We start from the raw sequence: 9,200 nt of genomic DNA, 5'->3' as shown, positions 1-9,200 counted from the left end.
AATCCATTTAGGGTTTGAGATCATTTGAAATAACTGTGCCGGGTGCCAGAGCCCTGAGGGGCCTAAGTTTAATCAACAGTAGTAATAAATGGATGGCGGACAAGTCTGGGAAGGGGCGAGAGCCCCTCTCTGCCCCCCTCAAGGCTCCTCTGAGGCTCATCCAGGGTCCAAGGCCTCCTCCATTTTTGGAGGGCCAGGAAGTGAGTGGCCCCTGCAGCTTCGCCTGCTGGAAAGGGGGCGACATGCAAGAGGCCAGCCTGGCAGGGTTGTTGTGGAAGGAGGAGCTCCTGGGAGGAAAGGAGGGCGTGGGAAGTGCCATTCTGTCAGCAAAGTGCCTCCGTCCCTCACTCCTCCTCCAAAGGAGAACCAGGGGGGTGTATTGTAGCAGGAAACCCCCCCTGCATTCAGTTTGCACAAACTCCACACACACTCACACTCACACACTACAAACGCTGCGCTTCTGTTATAAATTCATAGAAAATCAACCATACATCGGATCTGCACTGTTCCACTTTTATTTGACTCCATGAAGGAAGGACTACAAAATGGGGGAGGTTTGATACAGGGCAGCCATTATCCCTTGAGCATCCCAGCACATCCACAGGAGCCCTGCCCAGTTGCTATGCCAACCCTGATGGTCCTAGACAGAAGACCATCAAGATCACAAAGAACTTGCATATGGGAGTGGATTCAGCATGGACTGAAACAAAGGACAATGATTGGATCTTCCCTCAGGGGGCAGGAAACTGCCAACTCCCCTTTGTCTCCTGGAAGTGACTCATGGGGAGGGGGAAAGGAGGAACCAGCCAGGTGACAGGACACTCAGGCTACCACCACCACCCCTCCCTCAACCCCTCCTTTCTGTGATGTATGCGTGATGTTTCTGGGGGGGGGCTTGACCTACAGGGTGGGAATTTCAAAAGTCTTCATAAGGCCTTGCACACCATTTTTCTGTGTCCTTTCTCTCTCCTGCAAGTGAGGGGAGCACCCTGTTGCAACAGTTCAATAAAGGCCAAGCCTACAGGCTGCTGTTTTGCTCCAATTTACTCTCATGCTCATGCTCTGGGTCCAGACAGAAGACATAAGAAGCTTGTACTGTACAGTGATACCTCGGGTGAAGTACTTAATTTGTTCCAGAGGTCCGTTCTTAACCTGAAACTGTTCTTAACCTGAAGCACCACTTTAGCTAATTGGGCCTGCCGCTTCTGCCGCACCACCAGAGCACGATTTCTGTTCTCATCCTGAAGCAAAGTTCTTAACCCGAGGTACTATTTCTAAGTTAGCGGAGTCTGTAAGATGAAGCGTATGTAACCTGAAGCGTATGTAACCCGAGGTACCACTGTACTGGAATTTGCACACCAGATTCTTATATCAATATGAAACAATATGCAAGGTTATCAAATGCTCTGATGTCCTGTCAGAAGCCAAAACCAAACCAACTAGGAAGAGGGTTTTGATAAAAAGGAATTGGAAATGGGTGCTGTCTCAAACGGGTGCCGCCGTTTGACCTAGAGTTCGGTCGTCCGGTCTACTCTCAATAAGGATAGGGCGGCGCGGAGCGCTAGAGCAGAGAGCTGTCAAGCCAACGCTTCTTTATTTACGGAAGGCTTTAAGAGATGGCCCTCTAAAGGGACATCTCTAGGGTCAGGAAGGGGAGATACGTGTACGTGTGGATGCGGTGCTTGTGCAGTACATGTTACTGAAAAAGGGGGGGTGATTTCCGGCGACAGTTCCCCCCTTCGGAGATAAGATTGCGAAGGTAGGGAAACCGCGCAATCCTTTTCTCCGCACAAATCAATAAAAGTTTGACATGTCATACCTAGAGTCCAGATTCTGGAAGTCCTTCAGGGGCCCCATTTCAATGGGGTTCGACTGGGTTCCTGGTGCCGGTGGTCTGTAGGTGATAGTCGATCGCGGGCGAGGGGTTGGAAGGCAAGAGTCGCAAGTTTGACAGCACATCGGGAAGCAGTGGATTGCGCAGCAGAAGACAGCAATGCAGATGGTCACAGTAATGAGGATCAGAAGTCCATTTCCCAGGAGTTGTTTTATCCAGCCAGACCCAGGCAGCCAGCTCCACAACTGGGTATCTGAGAGTCCTTCATGTTGGATGTCTTTAAGTCCATCCGCTAGTTTGTGGATGTTGTTAAGGTGTCCGGTAATATTAAGGGTTTGATCGGATACGTGTGTGCAGCACTCGGCTCCGACAAGGGCACAAACGCCTCCCGTCAAGGCGAGAACGTAGTCCAAAGCAAGGCGGTTCTGAATCGAAGTCTGCCTGACTTCCGTCAACTCTGTCAGGATAGCTTGGGTAGCCGCATTGGACTCCTCCATGAAGTTTAACAGGATGTCCGTTAATTTAAGGATATCGACATGGTTGGAGCCGGCTCCATACGCGGGAAAGAGAGCTCGGCCATAAGTTTCACTATTGGCTGCTACGTCGGAGAGTTGAGATAAGTCCTTTGCCCTTTTATTGAGCCTCCTTCCGGAGGGTAGATCTTGGGTGACCCGGACTCCAGGCAAAATTAGACCGAGATAACAAGTGCCACGGGAGTGGGGGCTGGCCCATACATAGCCGCGGTGGCCACAAACCCAGAACAACCCCTGTAGGCACGAGTCTATGCGCCCGGTGAGGAAGGTACGGAAGAAACACTGGGAGACCGGGGTGGGGCTCCAGGAGTCGGGTAAGGACATAACGCGTTTCCATGCAGACATCAAGCTGGGTTGGATATAGGGGTTGCCTTGGTGCCATAGGGTAATCCTCCCGTTTAAAGCAATGTAAATGGTGTACTTACAGGTGCTCTCGCCGATGACCTTGTCGTTTCCGCTGAATTTCCGGCAAAGGTTGCCTGTTGTGGGTCCGGTTAGGTAGATGTACTGGTGGGTCAAATTCACGGCAGTCAGGTTCCAGGATTGCACGTCAGCGGAGAGATGTTGTTGCAGGGTGAGAGGTACTCCAAGAAATGGTATGCCACTGTGGAGGTGTGAGGGGGCATTGGCACAGATCCAGCACTCTTTGTTTGTTGTCTGTTTTGCAATTTGAGAGATCAGTTTTACGTAGGTGTTGGAATGCCAAGTGGACAAAAAGTCATTGTTTTGAGGGTTTTTGGATATTGACAGTTCCCCCCTTTGTCGAGGTGTGGTACCGGGGGGGGTGAAGGGGGTCTTGACGGAGTAGGTAGGTGATGTTTGTGGCGAGGCCCCCGCACCTTTGGGGTCCGGTAGTGTCCCATTCTGCTGGAGGCGTAACGGAGTAATGCCAGCCCTCAAGGTACGCTTTCCCGTCCCAACCGGAGGCGAGTCCGATGTCCCAGACGCAGCAGTACCGTCGGAGGCAAACTCCTTGTAGGATGGTTTGGCGGGGAGTGGAATCTACTCGGCAGTAAAATCCATGAATTAGGTGGTCTGTGGGGTGATTTCGGTCAGTATAAACTGAGTCACCGCCCCCATTGTCCAGAAGTGTCCAGTTCAGAGTTTGTTCGGGTGTGCCATCGGAAAAGAGTACGTAAGAACCATTGAGGCAGTGGGCTCGGTTCCAAGGGCCATCTCTGGTAAGGATGAGCTTGCCCAGTGGGGTGTAGGAGGGCGAACGGATAAAGAGTTCCCAAGTTTGGTGAGAAGTGAGGGTCGGTAGTATGGAATGTCGAAGGAGAACGTGGGTTTCGGGTAAGCAGAAGTCAAAATCTCCTAGGCGGTCTGGTGTCCCCCTTTTCACCATATCAACGATTCCAAAGTCCAGATATTTGTATTCCATTTGTAATCCAGGGCATGAGCCGTGTGTGGTTATGGTGGGTTGGGAAAGGGTAGAGGTAATGGAAAGGATGAGCAAGGTGGATATGGTGGTTGTCATTGTGAATAGCGGAGGTTCTTTGAAGCGGTGTGAAGCGGGGCTGTCAAAATGAGGAGCTATCAAACTGCCGAGCTGTCAAACTGCCGAGCTGTCAAAATGAGGAGCTGTCAACTGCTGAGCTGTCAAATTGTAGAGCTGTCAAATGTGGAGCTGTCAAACTGTAGAGCTGTCAAAATGCGGAGCTGTCAAACTGTGTGTGTTTTACGGAGTTTGAGACGAATTGAGGGTTGGTCATCCTGGTCGGCTGCTGGGATGATTTCGGAGGTCCAATGGGTTGATAAATGTGGTTGGTCCGGTCCGGTCTGTTGGGCCCGATATGTGCCCCGATCTGGTCCGGTCTGTTGGGCTCGATTCGTGCCCCGATCTGGTTCGGTCTGTTGGTCGTCCTCTGTGTCAGTGTCGCTGTCTGCCGGTCGGCCTGGGGTGCAGTATGGTGAGTCGTCAGAGGCAGGTTCGGGTGCCGAAGCAGGTTTGCAGCGGGTGTGATGTAACCAGGCTGTCTTCTCTGCTACCTTAACGGAAGTTGGAGTGGTTAAAAGTACTGGGTAGGGGCCCTCCCACGTGGGCTGTAGGGGTACCTTATGGTAAGTTTTCGCTAGTATCCAATCGCCTGGTTGGTACAGGTGGATATTTTCATCCAGAGGAATGTTTTGGCCTGAGGCAGCGTATCTGTGAAGGGTTATGAGTTGCTTTTGGAGTTGTATTACGTATTTAGTTAATTCTGACTCGCCCACCTCTAGTTCTGATGTTGGAAACTGGGTGTTATACACTGGGGAAGGTCGGCCGAATAGTAATTCGTAGGGAGATAGTTTTAGGTTTCCGCGGGGGCATGCTCTTAGATTATGTAGAACTAATGGAAGGGCATTTACCCATTTGATGCCAGATTCTTTGCAAAGCTTTCCCAGCTGTGATTTAAGCTGCTGGTTCATTCTTTCGACTTGTCCGGAAGAAGGAGGATGGTATGGGGTATGTAATTTCCATTTGATTCTGAGGGCAGTGGCAATTTGTTGGATTATATCTGATGTGAAATGTGAGCCCCTGTCGCTGTCTATGTGCCTGGGAACACCAAAGCGAGGTATGATTTCTTGTATCAGAATTTTTGCAACAATGTGCGCAGTTGCCCTGCGAGTGGGGAAACATTCCACCCACCCAGTCAGCTGATCAATGATGACTAGAGCATGTTTATAGGCTTGGCATGGGGGTAGATTTATGAAATCTATTTGAAGGCTTTCGAACGGAACAAAAGTCTATGGTCTGGCCCCTGGTGGACATCTGGCGGTATGTTTTGGGTTAAAGCTTTGACAAGTGTGACAATTCTTTACGGCAGCCTTGGCAGCGAGGGTAAGACCTGGGGCATACCAGCAGCATTGCATTGTGTCAATAAGTTTCTCCCTTCCCCAGTGGGTACGTTGATGTAGAACCCTCAAATGTTTAGGTACCCATAGCTTGGGCATTATAAGTCTTTTATCCGGAAAATACCAAATGCCATTTTCTAAGTGGGCCCCCTGTTCTTCCCATAGTTTGATCTCCTCTGGGGTTGCAGTTTGGTACATCTCAGTGAAGTTTGTGTCTGATAGAACTTGTGGTCCCTGGAACTCATTGTCTGCAGAGAGGGGCTGAAGAGCTGCTTCTTGTGCTGCGCTGTCGGCTCGTCGGTTCCCTGTGGAGACTGGGTCCCTGCCTTTCGTATGTGCTTTGCAATGTACTACTGAAATAGCCTCAGGGAGATGTATAGAGTTCATGAGGTGCTGTACTAGGGATGCGTGTGCAATTTGAGTACCTGCTGCAGTCAGGAACCCTCTCTGTAACCAGATTTTTCCGGTGGCATGCACCAACCCGAAACAATACTTCGAATCTGTGTAGATAGTGATCCTTTTTCCTGTCCCCAGTTCACAAGCTCTGATCAAGGCGATGAGTTCAGCCGCTTGTGCGCTGTATTTTGCATGGACGGGTCGCGCCTCTAAGGTCTCGCTATCGGTGACTATGGCATATCCACTTTTCCGTTCCCCTCCCACAACTTTAGAGCTCCCATCGGTGTACAGGACAAGGGTTGGTTAAAGGGAGATAGTCGAGGTCTTCCCTGGGTTTTTCTAGGTGGCGAACTATTTGGGAGCAGTCATGGTGTGGGGTGCCGTCGTCCGGGAGGGGAAGGAGGGTCGCAGGGTTCAAGGAGTTCACTCTTTTTATGGTGACATTCGATGGGCTGAGGAGAATAGCTTCATATTTATTCAGGCGTTGAATAGTGAATCGTTGACACCCTTGTAGGCTAAGTAGGGTGGCGACAGCGTGGGGAATGTTGACGGTTAGATCGTGTCCCAGAACAGTTTCTTGAGCCTTCTCTAGGAGCAGGGCTGCGGCTGCCACGGCTCTAAGACATCCTACATTTCCTAGTACAGTGGTATCTAGTTGAAGGCTGTAATAAGCGACAGGCCTATTCTTCCCTTGGAAGGGTTGTGTGAGGACGCCCGAAGCTACTCCCTTATTCTCATGCACGAATAGAGAAAAGGGTAGTCTATAATCTGGGAGCCCGAGGCCTGGAGAAGACCGCAGTTCTTTCTTAATAGATTCAAAGGCTTCAAGTGCCTCTGCAGACCATTGTAATTGGTCTGGGGCATTATCGTGTGTCATTGCTGTAAGGGGGCGGGCAAATTCCCCGTAGCGCGGAATCCATGCTCGGCAGAATCCACTCATTCCGATGAAACCACGGAGTTGCCTTTTAGTTTTTGGTAGGGGTAGTTTGGTTATTGCCTCAATTCTGTCTGTAGTTAGTGCTCGGGTGCCTTCTCCTAGGATGTGGCCAAGATATTTCACCTTCTTTTCACAGTATTGTATCTTTTTTGGGGACACTTTGTGTCCCTTTTGTGCCAGTATGTTTAGGAGAGCTATAGTGTCCTTTTTGCAGGATTCCAGGTCCTGACCACAGAGTAAAATATCATCAACGTAGAGCCTCAGGGCTGAACCCCCTGGCAGAGTCACGTCTGATAGATCTTGGTGTAGTATAGATGAGAAAATTGCTGGGGACTCTACATATCCTTGGGGTAATCGGGTCCATGTTAGTTGCCCTGTCTGCCAGGTGAAGGCAAAAAGGAATTGGCTTTCCGGGTCTACGGGTATGCTGAAGAAAGCAGAGCATAGATCTATGACAGAGTAGACCACAGTTCCCTCCGGAATGGTGCTTAGTAGGTGATGTGGGTTAGCAACTACCGCGTGTCGGGGAATGACAAAGGAATTGACGAGCCTGAGATCTTGGACCAGACGCCATTTGACGGGATTTGTATTGGGCTTTTTCACGGGAAGAAGGGGGGTGTTACAGGAAGAGGCGCATGGGACCAAAACTCCCATTCTCAGGAATTCGTCAATCATCGGGGCCAGTCCGTCTATTGCGTCTGGAGGGAGGGGATATTGCTTAGTACAAGGGAAGGGTAGATCTTTTCTGTAGTTGATCTTGACTGGCACTGCGGACCTTAAGAGTCCGATGGAGGTTGATTCGGTTCCCCATAAGGAAGGGGAGACACTATTTAGCAATTCGGGCGGAAGATCAATTGTGGTGTTATGGGCTTCCTGTAGAAGCCCTTGAAAACTGAAGATGGATTCATTTGGCATATGTAAATAAATCCCTTCTTGGCCACATTGTATGGTGGCATTTAATTTGCAGAGCAGATCCCTCCCCAAGAGGTTGACGGGGCTAGATGTCAGTAAGAAAGTATGCTTAACAGATAGCGGTCCAACGGAAACCTTCGCTGGTTTGGAAAGAGGGCAGTTCCGAGGGATTCCGTCCAGTCCCATTACGGTTCTGGTTTCGTCCCCGGGGTCAAATGGCTATTTGTGAGGGTGGAGTAGGTGGCTCCCGTATCCAAAAGGCAATCGTAGGACTGTCCGTCGATTTGCATTGTGCAGATTGGGTCAGAAGATGATAGTTGTAATACGGGACAAAGAAAGGGGAAAGAGGCGGGATCTGCTTCTGATTGTCAATGCGGTTGGTATTCGTCCATCACCATTTCATGGGCTGAATTGATGGTGCGGGTGGCTGTTTTAAAGGGATTTTGAGGATCTTGAGTGGGGTTCCTGGGTCTTGGTTGTGGAGGAGGGGGACCCGCACGAAATTGCGTCTGGGTCGTGGGTTGAGTGTGTCCATACGGAAGGTTTGATTCTCTGGGTTTGGGGTAGAAGGGTTCTTGATAATCTGGCCTGTAAGTTTTTAAGTCTCTGTAGTCAGGCCTTGTAATTTCAGGCAGGAGGGGGCAAAATCTTCTTATGTGCCCTATTTCCTCACAGTTGTAACAAACACGCCGATCTCGGGAGTCGGGCCCCTTTGGTTTGCTTTTGTCTTGGTAAGGGGGGGTCACTCCTGCGTAAGCTAGTACTCGCGGAGAGTCGGGTTTCTGATCTTTCTTTCTCCGCTCGTCTCTGGAATTAAAGACCGACTTGGCTATGGAAAGAATTTCGGTTATAGTCTTTCCGTCATAACCCAGGTGTGAATTTAGGGCTTTCCTTATATCTGCAGTTGCTTGGTCTTTGAAGAAACCTTTAACTATGACCTCATGTTGGGGACTCTCCGGGTCTATCCTGCCCCAGGTTTTGATGGCAGAGACTAAGCGGGAGTAATAGTCAGACGGATGTTCTTCTGGCCCTTGAAGGACGGCTTGGACTTTTGTCCAGTTTACAGTTCACTGACCAGCAGCTTTGATTCCATCTAAGATGGCCTTTTTGAAAATTTTTAAACCCCATATGCCATTGTCTGTGTTATAGTCCCAGTCAGGGTCGTTGAGTATCGTCTGGGCGGTCAGTGGGGTCATCGAGGCGGGACGATTAGGTTGGTAGCCTTCTCGGGTTAGAGCCTCCCCCGCCTTTGCTAGTATTTCTCTTTTTTCTGCCTCGTTGAAAAGGGCCCCGAGTAACATATGTACGTCTGCCCATGTAGGATTGTGAGTAGAGAAAATGGTGGCCACCTGGCGGTGGCATTTATCAGGGTCGTCTCTTAAAGAGGGCATTTTGTCAGACCAATTCATCAAGTCTGAAGTAAGGAAAGGTTGATGAGTGAAGACCATGCGGGGTGGATCTCCTGCCCTGGCTGGGGGTATAGGTAACGCTCGCAGTGGGAAAGTGCCTTCTACTTCTCCATTCTGCATGTTATCCCTGTTTCTAGTTCTGCTGGAGACGGGTCCCTCTCTTTCTCCGTTAAGAAATTGCCCGCTGAGTAAGGGTCCAAGATCCAAGTCTACTTGGTCTTCTCCCAAGTTGGGTACATTTGAGGAAGGGTTGGGTGACGAGGTATTCGATATGCTTTGAGAAGGGGCAGCAGTGAGTGCGTTTGTTAAGCTTCCTGTCAGTCCCGCGCCTTGGGAAAGGGTAG

The sequence above is a fragment of the Podarcis muralis genome, chromosome 2, assembly GCF_964188315.1.
Source record: "Podarcis muralis chromosome 2, rPodMur119.hap1.1, whole genome shotgun sequence".
NCBI lineage: Eukaryota > Metazoa > Chordata > Lepidosauria > Squamata > Lacertidae > Podarcis > Podarcis muralis.
Note: the sequence above shows the minus strand (reverse complement) of the source record.